The following is a 12,113-nucleotide window of genomic DNA, read 5'->3' as shown; positions in this document are numbered from 1 at the left end:
CCTTCCTCTTTGCATCCGGAGCCCACTGTGAGTACAAACACAGGGGACCCATCATGTGCAGACATGATGTCTATTGACTCCGACATTTATAAACCCGCTTGTGCACATGCACGGATATACAGCCCATGTAATAAGCCACACCTAAAATAGTAAATGCTATCAACAAATACTCTGTCAGCCATTATACCTAAATTCAATTTTAACACCGCCCCCAGCTGAACTAGATCTCATTCTGCTCAAATCGATCATAACCTTGCAAAATTTAATGAAACATATGAGAACACAGGAGTTGAATCAATGAGTGTGTTCTCACGGAGGCGCCTCTGTGACCATATAACAAGAGATTGTCCATATTCAGAACCCTCCCCTGCAGACGGGGCATTGCGAAAAGCCTGTGAAGTGAACTAATGCAACTTGTCATTCACGCCAAAAGTTATAAAAGAGGTCCAGCTGGAAGACTGCCTATTCAGGTCACCCTTACAGAGGACTTAATCCAACGCTGCAGAAAAAAGACTGTGCTGGGTCACTTTCTCATTTGTTCTGTAGCACTTTGAATGTGGGATAGTAACCGTGACCTTCTGCCTCGCAGTGGGGAATAACTTCATCAAGACAATATAAAATATCACACAGTAGCACATTCAGGTGTCCGGTGCTACATTAATGACTTGAGCACACCCTGCTGTTCCCACATAGGAGCTTTCCCGTGTTACTTAAAAATGGTTACAGACGTAGCTAGCCCCGTGGTCACACCATGTGGGGTTTGAATTCCATATTTCTAGTTGTGAATTAGCAAGTTAAACCAGATACAAACAAATCAACAAATAAAATAGAAAGGGAGTAAGCTTCATGGCTCCTTTTACATTATTACATTATGATTCTATTTACATCGGACTGCCGACGGTGTTGCTTAGCAAAAAGGTTGCTTAGCGCAGGTGGTTGTTCAACAGCTCTTTCCAGCAAGTGGGAGATATCGTGGCTGTCAATGTATTTTTGATAACAGCTACTGGGTGGCCGTGAATGTTTTCCCCTCTCAGATGCTTAGTTTTACAGTCAGTAAAACATGGGAATGCAGCAGACAGTATTTGCTCGAAAAGTCAATACGTTGAAGCTGTAAGTGGAGGTCACTGATGGGACAGGATGCTTTTAATGGTTTGTTAATGTGGTTTCCACTTCCCTGTTGTTGTTTTGCTGTTTCATTTTCCTATTGTTAGTTCAATGTTGCTATTTATGGAATTGAAGTTGTGATTTCACGGTTTCGATTTATTTGGCCGTGGTCCCTTCCCCCCTTTTATGCGTCTACATTGGTTTAAAAACAAACTACTGCTTGTGTACCTCTGTCATCTCACAAAAACACTGCCAGACACCCATTCACGCTGATATAATGTCAAACAATGCACCTTTGACTTATATACTCTGCCTGCAGTGCTCACACACTCTGACTGCAATGCAGTGCACTTTCATATCAGCATAGAGAAGGCACCAGTTAATCCACAGGGTTATGATAGTGAAAGTCCTTCTTTATCCACCTTAAGATGATCCTGCTTTTGCAGTCCTGTGCAGCCCAGATATCAGTCAGACGCAGACAAGAGAAAAAGCACACGAGCATGCATAGAATGTACATCCTGAGGTCTGCAAAGGGCCATGATGGCTCGCCCACAAACAGTGTTGCACCTATGTAATCGCTTAGGGACACAGCAGAGGAGGACCCAGGTTGCAGCACTGACAGCAGTATAAACACATATTGATGGGGAAGTTTACTAGTGTAGCTGCAGCAGAGGCTGGAAGAAGTTGTTTCGAGTCTCTCTGTTGTGTGACTTTACGTAATCAGGTGGGAATCAGAAGACAAATGGTCCGTGTGTTGGTGCGTTAGTTGCGGAGAACATCATTTAAAGGCACCCTGTGGAGTTGTTGACCATTAGTGGTGCTGTGGAGCAATGTTTTCATGACTGGGTCCCCATATTGTCTGCATTGGACACATGCAAATTGCGGTCAACTCTGACTTAAGCTATTTCCTCTGACCGACAGTCGTCAGCAGGATCCGCAAAGCAACGAAGCGATGCATTATGGACAAGGCTTCTATTAAATAAGGATGTAAACTCTGTTTGTCAAACTGTCTTTTCAAATGTAATACTGAATGTTTACACCACCTGTTTAGCACCTTTAATCTAATGTTGGCTTAAGTCTCGATAAAAAGGTATATTAGTTTTAGTTAGATACAGTTGCATTTTAGTCATTTGATTTAATTCTAGCCTGGATTTACTGTTTGTTTTGCCATTTATCCTGCAATTTACTCCTTCCTTCAGATAGCAACACGAAACCATTTGGTGTGCTTTTTTTTTTAGCAGCATCTATATTTCTGTGTTTCTACAATGAGATCAAAATAACTCAGTTTTACGTTTCTGGTATGTGATCTTATGTTGGCCAATAAAGCTGATTCTGAAAGATAAAGAAGTTGGATTGGCATCCACAGCTCTTTAAAATGTAACATTAGCCCAGGGTGTTTTTGTTGATGCTTATGTCTAATTCAGATGAATGCAGTCGTATAATGTGTTTTTTCTTTTTTTTCCCCCTTCGTTAAACATTAACATTAAACATATGTTGTGTTAACAATGCTGACAGAGGCAGAGCTTTACTGAATCTTGGATGCTGCTTAATAATGACATGCAACCGGTTACGCTGCTACTTCTGCAGAGATATTTTGGGGTGTTGGAGGATACTGTCTGACTGAATGGGCTACAGTGTGTATGCATGTGTTATGTATTTAGTCTTATTTTTGTCGTGGGAGAAAAAGATGATCAACATTTATTTTGTGGTAGTTTGCATTGACAAAATTATGCCTGCTTTAAAAAATGGGTGTCCCTTTGCGGGACATGCTTTTCTTAAGGATGATAAAAGCCATCAACCACTATATCAAAAGATAAAAGAGAAAGTATAAGTATTAAAGAGGAAGCACTGCTGCTCTGTACAACAGGAAATATAACATATCTGAAATTCTGAATTTCATCAGTCTGTGCTCAGTGAGTTTTAACTCCATTGCTGCCTTTCAGTGTTCACTTCCGCAGCGCTTTTATCCTGAACTACATCTGGGAAAAGGGCCAGTGCCCAGAGAGCAAGAAGAAAACTGTTGAGTAGCGTTTCCAGAGATGCAGAACTGCTGACATCATCTGCATCTCTTGACTGATGTGGCTCTCATAGCTTCAAATACACGGTTGGTTAAATCACATGTATACGAAGGAACAACTCAGGAGGAACACAAATAGTGAGGCTTTACAACCAAATCATGAGGCGGTTTCCGGGGAAGCAGAGCACTTGACTGTGGACATCTCTCTTGCTATCTCTACCTTTCTCTCTATCTCTGGCTGTGGCGCGAGGTTAACTATGGGGAAATTACCCATGAATGAAACAACTGTTGACACAAAGAGAATTCTTTTTTTGCCCTTGCTCCACTGTACGGGCAGTGGATTATGAAATCCTGTGATCCGTCCTCAGTCCTCAGGCCTCGGTAAACATTAGCTGACACATGGGGGAAAGGAATTCCCATAGCCTCAGGGCCAGCTTGCCTCTTGCCAAAATAAGCAGCACCACCCCTCTACATATGAGAGGTAATGAAGCCAGGAGGTGCCAGAAAGGCAATTATCTTAGATATTCAGGTATTACAGACCTTAGCGTGCCTTGAGGTTGTATGGAATAAACGAGGAACTGAAGAAATGTGGCTGAAATGATAAAGTGAAAGAGATGTAGAATGTAACCTTGATATGTATGAATATAACCTTGGGACGAGTCAAAATGACGTTCTTCACACCATTAGCCCAAAATGGCTAATCAAGGAGTAGTTGAAGCCTAAAAATTAAGGAAGCTGAGCTTTACACAAGGGGTTTGTTTTAATGAGATTGTTCACACAGTTGGTTGTTCATTCAGGTGCCAAATGTGACTTATGTTTATCTGACAATGACCTCTAATAGCCAGCCATGTGAATTATGTCACAAGCATCACAAAGTGGAACTAGTGTGATGTGTAGTAACTCATCAAAACCTCTTTTTTTTAAACCTAACCTTAATCATTGATATTTAAAATGAAACCATGTAGCTTGTGTGTCAACAGGTTCAACCCTGCATTTAACCCTGCATAAATAATGGCTATTCTCTTCAATTCAAATGCATTCTGAGAGCAGCCAACCTGCATTAACAACCACACGAGCCCACACATTATCTGTATGGGATCGGAAGTGTGGGGAAAATATAGCACCAGTCCAGTTAAAATGTGTAGGACTCGTACTGTTCCTCGCTGCAGCTGAGGGGCCGGCACACTAATAATCCTCAGGTCTCACCTTGTTCACACATTACCACATAACACAGTGCAGTTATGTCACATCTCGAGAGCATCGACCTCAGCACATAAATGGCAGCCGTAACCTAGCGCACCGCTGACCAACACTGAGCTGAGAGTTACAACTGAAATGGATATAAAGGCCAATATGCATTAATTAAATTGTTTAACTTAATTTCATTATTTATGAAACTTGGGTTCTAACATCATCCTACATACTGACTGCTTTCAAACAGTTTATTGCCGCATGAATCTGCCAGCGTTTCTCCTGCCCAGAGGAAGTGAAGAAACGCATCAGTAGGCAAAGCAGACGCTTCTCCGGGCCCGGGCTTGGTTCCATTGGACTCGAGCACAGATTACAAACTGTTATGTGTTTATTTTCAAATGTTAAGGACCTCCAACTCTATGGATCAAAAAGCAGGGTGTAATGTCAAAATACAATCTCCTTATCTCAGACCACTACATACCGCATGCGCAATTAGTGTATACTAAACAGCACGATATGCCTTTCATGTGCCATTCCTTAATCCCACGTTGCACAGAGGGATGAGAGTCTTCCAAGGAAATCAATCCTCCCGTATCCCTGCGTTTTCTCCTCCTCGGCTATCAGCAAAGGGAACCGCCACCTTCCTGTAGCACCTTACACCACCTTTAACGCCAAAGGCTTTGAAGATGGCTAATTTCCATACTAATTTCATTCTCTCTTTTTTTCCCCCCCTCCCCTCGCCGTGATTCCAGACCAAGCATGAGGCGAGAAGACATGTGTCGCTTGATCTAATGGCAGAGGACTAATTGCATTCTGGGATACATGCCTGGAATTCAGAATGTTCGACAAAAAAAAAAAACATGTTGTGCAAGCAGACCACATACAACATCGGGACAATTAATAACCCTCCTTCAGGGGAGCAGATTTGGACTGTCCAGCTTCCCAGAAGACTGCACTGCTGCCTTTATTGATATCTGTGGCCAGATAGAGACAGGCCTGCCATCCCTAGGCAGCGTGACTCCACTCGGGCTCCACTGTGACTGGACTGTTATGAGGCCAACTTAGCCAGCCTGCTCCAATCACAGGAGCACAAACAAGCCCCTAACCACACTGAATGCTAAGCCAGATCAGTCTCGGGGGGTATTTGTCAGGTTTTGCAGGGATAATATAGCATGAGATTATATATTTTTTTCTCTCTCTCGCTCACTCTCGCCGTCTCTCTCCCTCTATTTCCGTCCGTGTTATTTTGAATTCACATCTCTCTGAGGAGGAGAATGCCTTTTTACGACACATGCTGACAGGCGCGCACACACACACACTCGCAGCCACACATAGACAGGAACACGGCTGTGTGCTCACACCCACACACACTCTCACCTCCTATCTTCTCTCAACACAAGCCGCCAAAGCGTTCGAGGTCTCCATTTATATGGTTCAGATGTGGTTCAGCGGTGAAATTAAGATGAGGTGTTGACAAGCTAATGCTGAAATAACAAGGCCTGCTAATGTGCGGCGAGCCTTATGGAGCCTGTGCCATCAAATGTTGCTGGAGCCCAGAATTAAGGTGATGAAGTGTAACATTTTAAACTGGCACAATCATAGGGCAAAGTCCTCATTACCATGAGGACACTGTTGGCACATTATGAAAAGCAATAAACATGCCCCCCCCCCTCACCCCCACCCCCATGCTACTGCATCTATCAAGCCGGAAACATATGGGCGCCCGCAGGAATGGCTGTGCTTACCCACCTGGGGTTTGCTAACAACACTGTCACGGTCAGTGTAAAGGGAAATGTCATTTTCTTAACGAAACCTAATTTTTCACCAGCGGGAAGTCAGTTAGAGTGAGACCCATTTGGTAGTATCGCCAAGGCCCTGTCTTAAAGTGAAAATGTGTAAAACTGTTTGTGCTAGGTGTGTTTGAGAGATCGAAATGGGCAGTGGCAGGCTGGTGTGTGTGTGTGTGTGTGTGTGTTTTGTGTAGAGAGGGGGGTTATCCTCTGTGAATATAACCTCATTCACTCATTTTACCACACACAGCCCATTCAGGCTAGTCAGGATTTAGAGTATTACCAAGGCAAAATCAGCCACAGCCGCTCCCAAAAAAAAAAAAAAAAAAAATGGATTAGATTAGGCAGATGGATTAGAGAGGGAGTAAAAACCCCAACAATATGTTGTCCTGTTAGTGGATCCCCAGGTTACGAATACAAATATAAATGCATTTACTTCAAACTGATGTCTTACGACTTTAAAAATGCAAAACATGGCCAAGCACGCACCAATCCAGAAGCACAGCGAGGGGTAGTGACCATGATGTCTCCGTTCACTGCTTTCTCTCTGAGGGGGTGAACGAGGCACACAGCCACACTAATTTGTCTTGACGAGAAAACAGCTGTAAACACCCCCGAGGGGGGCGACGAGATAAGCACCGTGTTGTGGAGATGCTATCAGATGGCAACAATGTCCCACCCAGGCACCACACTACATTTTCAGGTGTTCTATACACCATGTTGTGCCTATTAATCAGAGCTGACGTTGAATAAACACAGCAACACAAAGCTAATTGACCGTACGCCAGGTGAACAGAAACTTCTGTGTTCACAGTTCCCGTCTATTGTCTGTACAGAGCCTTGGGTTTGTGTGTTTTTTTTATTTTTATTCCTTAAACTGACCCCGGCCTCCTAACAAAGACACCTGATTTTGCACGGCAGGCTAATTAGATCAAAAAGAAGTCTCTGGAATGGCATTGTGCTCGTGATTACACCTTGTGCATCATGCTATGGAAAAAGGCAAAGCAATGTGGATTAAAGCTTTATAAAAACTTGCAGCACCAACAAACTTTAATCAATATAGCAGACTTTGTCCAAAACCGTCTGAAATATATATTTTTTTTACAGGCTTCGGTTCCCTAAATCATTCAGAGATACTGTAAAATGTTTGATTTCCCAATTCAGGTATGTTTAAAAGAATGCTGTTTAGCGGTCAATCCTTTTCAGGCGAAAATGAAATGTGTTGAAAGGAGGACTGTTGATTTGACAGAAATACAACTATGGCAATTTATCAAGACTGATGTGAGGCTCCAGCAATCTGTATAGCATGTCCTCCCTTTAAAATGGAGCCGCTGCAGGCAGAGAAGAGAAAATCGATGAATGAACCAAAATTTCCTTGGTATGCCCTGTACTTTAGAGCTTCATCCCGAATGCATAATTGTCTCAATAATTGTGATAATGGTTTTCTGTATTATATTCTTTAGCCTCTGTGCACTCTTGAAAAGGAATGTGTGTCTACATTAAACAGGAAAATAAGAAATTAAATTTTAACAAATAAGCATATATCTCAATGTTTTAAACCAAATGCCGTTGTACAGTACTATGAGTAAAAGTAGCATTAAATAGTAACAGTAAAAGTGCTAATGTTCTAAAAACTGTAATTGCACTTTGAAGAGAGTACTCTAACAAATAGTTTAAATTGCTATTTATCATACGGACATTCAAAAAGAAACGAGCTCCGAACAAGAGAGGACTGTACACAAAATCTGGTAATTGCCATCTAACAGCATAAATCGCCAAACCAATTATGCACAAATGCAACAAGCCTCTCTTAAACATGTTTCATTTCAGAAGCAAATGGGTCATTGGGTTACTAATTATTAATTGTTTAAACAACAAACGGCATATTAAATTATACGGCACGCTCTTGATGATCAGGAGACCCACCAACCATGCGACTTCAAACGGCCACATTCGCCCGTCGCTTTCATTCATTTGCATCTGTATGCATCAAGGTCCACATCCACTCTTATACGAGGCATCTGCATCCTTTTCCTGAGGGAGGCTTTTCAGGGGAACCGTTGACATCTAGTAAAACGCATCGTATCACATCTGTGAAAATCTGGTGCTGGTAAAAGAGGACCCATTTGTGCCCAACAAGTGTGTCATCAGCAGCTATGTGAAACATTTTGCTCCATGGTAACACTCGGTAAGGAACGTGCCCAGAATGGGCACAAACACAATGCTTTCACTTTTATTTCCACTGACTGATTCACACAAGTGGTAGGGAGGATGAGAAATGGTTTTGAATGGTATTAACACTGATTGAATGACACAAAGCCGAGCTGTACCCACTGTGCTCTTCCCTCCTCAACTCAACCACGATGGGGGTCGCAGGCCAGTGCTTTGGGGAATTTAGGATTAAAAACAGGATTAAATTAAAAGTAGCACTACAACAAGCAACAGCACAATAAAAAAAAAGTTGCAGAAGAGAAGAAAAAGTCATTTTTGCTGTTGAATTGTACTCCCAGTGGTGTTGGCGAGCTGAGTGGACTCTGTGAACTCAGACGGATGGCGAGAGTTGATACTAATTGATGTATCATGGACAGGCACAGTGTGGAATGGAGTGGAGGGCGTATCGTCATTGACGAGAGGCCCATAGATTAAGCCTGTCAGTTCCCCTTCCTTTTTATGCCTCTGGCAAGGGGTGTTCAGCAGAAATCAATTTTTTTGAGAAGCTGTATGGATGTGGACCATAATAATAACGTCATCTTCAGCTCCAGCCAAAATAAGCGTGGCCATCTTGCTCATTCAGAATCAATGTGCCGCTGTCCGTCTCTGCTGTCTTGTGCTAACTCCTGTAAGTCCGTGTTTGTGCACGGAGCTGGGCTCCTGTACCCGGCAGGACACGGGGTGGTCATGCCAGCATCTGTCAGAGGGGCTGAGATATTCCTTTCCAAGCAAGCAGCAGGGACGGACTACAGACGTGTGCCATTCCTTGGCAGCAGAGAAGAAGAAAAAAGATATGAAATAAAATCAGTCATTCTCTGTGTACTTTCAACTGCACCGGTTCAAGCTTTCCACCACAAATCCTTCAAAAAAAAAAAAAAAATATGCTCAAAAACCTAGTGCAAGGTTGTGAAATTCCCATGGACTTGAATAGCCGAGCTCTGCCTCCGGTCTTGGAGTTTGAGAAGAGACCACTGCGCCGCTTTAAAGCACACACAGTACAGTGCAACATAGGTGTTAGGAAATGCATTTAGATATTAATAGGTTCACAGTAGAGAAAGAAACATTATGGTTCTAAGAGTGTAAACCCATGTTGATGGATAATTAATGATTGTACACAACATCAAGTTTGGATTTTTAATCCTTTCATTCATCCATTTTCTGTCTGTTTTTCATCAACAGATTTATGTATAATGTATTGATATTTATGAGGGAAATACTTGGTGTTTTTGAGCGCAGTTTTATGGGTGAAAAGCAGAAACCAGGCCAGAACACGAGGTGGGGTCGATCACACCCCTGAGCTTGAATAACAGGACGGTTTAAAAACACATTACCATCTCACAATTGCTTGCCCTCCTTCTTCCACCAACCAAAATGATGGCGATGCAAACAAACACCGGTGCTAAACAGTGAAAGCTACCCACTGACGCTAGAAAATGTAAGGATTTAAACGTAGCGGTCAAATCGATAAAGGACACAAAAGAACGTCGACAGCAGGAGGGATATTGAGGTAGATTATAACTCATAAATGAAATATGCCACCACTCCATGAGAGAAAGAAATACATTGTGGCTAAATTATAGTGCTGTAGTTTATGATCAACCCTGCTGCTGAGGCAGTGCACGCTGCACTCAGCTGCAGGTGTAAGAAATCTGTGATATTTTTAACCCTCTTAGCCATCATCAGCCACTGTAGCACTCCAATATTGGACCAAAACCGGCAGATCAAGGATTTTTAACACTAACATACCAGGCTTTATGGACAAAGTCTCAACTCAAAGACTGATAATATATATATATATATGTTCAAAAACATGACTCACATAGGTACTTTAAAACACAAGATACAGAAACAAAAGCCTCTATGCCTAGCAGTCTAGTCTCATGGTCATTCTCAGACATCTTATGACAATAAAAGTACCTTTTATTGCCTTATTGTACTTTTATCCTCAGAGGCCGACATGCTGTCTATAAGCAGTGGGGTCCGTCTTAAAGCTCGAGCTACTGATATCATAGAAAACTATAAAACCTAAAGAATAATTTGGTACCAATATCATGCTGCCTAGGAAGGGGGCTGAATACTGCTCAAACAGAAACCTGGCATAGCGGTTTTCAAAGTGTTCCCTTGACCTCTGACCTCTACAAATGTGGATGAAAATGAGATCTACCCACAAGTCTCCCTTTCACTTTATAACAATCCCATGCCGTTTTTGCATGCAGTATAAATGTGATATTTTGCCTATTCTTAAATGGTGTATTTGAATATTTCCTAAACAGTCTTGGAATTGCATAAATTGGGTAAATCTGGGAAGCTGAGACTCTTGTGGATCCAATGAGCCAATGTATTCATGTGTGATCATATTAGCGTGCACAGTAGCTATTTCACATAGAGACCATTTTTGTTTTACGCTTGATGTCACTGCATAAAATGACCTGTTGTGACCTCTAGGATACTTACAGCCTTGTGAAACTTTACAAGCACAAACTGGAGAGTGAGCTTTCTCAGTATTCACAGTAAGGGGGTTTCTGAGCAGTTCCCAGCACACAAGTGCTCGCCATTCAATCACCGAAAAAGGAAATTCTTGCTGAAATCTCCGAAAGCCAAAAGTTTTAGATAACAAATCACACCATGACTATTTCTATGCCGTTCCTCAAGGTGCTGGGGTGCAGTCGAATAGTCTTTTTTGCTTAGGAAGGTTCCTAACTGAAGAAGTGACCCGGAAGTAAACAAGTGGCCGCCATGATAAGAGCTGTTCGGATTCTCTAAATGCAAAGGAAAGGAGCTCCAATGCTTCCTTTCAGAGCTCCTTTAGCATAGGATGCAACAGACCTTCCTATAAGAAAGGAAAGGAGATTACGCCGACCCACAATTATTTGCGAAAGCAACTTTTAAAGTGCCGCACACCTCGGCTGTGTCATGAAAACAAACGACATGTGCATTTGCATATTTAACAATTACTTTCATGCAGACATATAGTAATTGGAATAGTGATGATAAATGTGTGAACAGTGATAATAATTGAATGGTATTTTTTTTATTTATTTCAGTCATGTTACAAACTTGACAAAAACGAAACTAAAACCACAAATGAAACGTAAATAAAGCAAACGGTCAAACAGGAAGGAGGAGCTGCTGGACCTGAAGCCGGACAGTGAAACAGCTGTACCCCTGGTGTCTGACTGGGGGTATTTTGGACACATTTTTTATCTTTTTTTTTTTAAACCATTCTCTAGTGGTATAAAAATGTAACTTTAGCACCAAATCTGTGTGATAAATGGTATCAACCACAAATGTGTAACAACCTCCATCATATCCTTCCTTCATCATATCACGTGTTGTCAATTTATTTTAATTAATTCATTTATTTGTTTTTTTATGATTTATGACTAGAAAATCTTGACACACTGCTGTGCTGCATCTCAAATTAAGCTTCAAGATTCCTGCTTCCAGGAGATATACACTACTTCTATGTGGCATCTACTGTTGACCTGCTATCTCCCCCTAACCCCCCTCTTAAAAAAAGAGCTAAACTGGGTATCTGAGGGTTAATTGACACCGGCTTCAAATCAAGCAGCCAACGCAACGCCTCTGTAACACCATCTCAGACGGATAGAAATACAAAACGGTCTATGCACTAAGTTGTGCATACAGCCATCAGAAAGCCCCGAGGAAAAGAAAGTCCCCTGCCGGCGCCTTCGGTTGTTTAACTTGCTGACATTAAGAATTTATGAGCTTAAAGATTCTTCTGGCGCTCTCCTTATGCGACTGCAACATGTCTCGAAAAGTGTTATGGGAGAGCAAAC

The sequence above is a fragment of the Eutrigla gurnardus genome, assembly GCF_963514095.1.
Source record: "Eutrigla gurnardus genome assembly, chromosome: 5".
NCBI classification, from domain to species: Eukaryota; Metazoa; Chordata; class Actinopteri; order Perciformes; family Triglidae; genus Eutrigla; species Eutrigla gurnardus.
Note: the sequence above shows the minus strand (reverse complement) of the source record.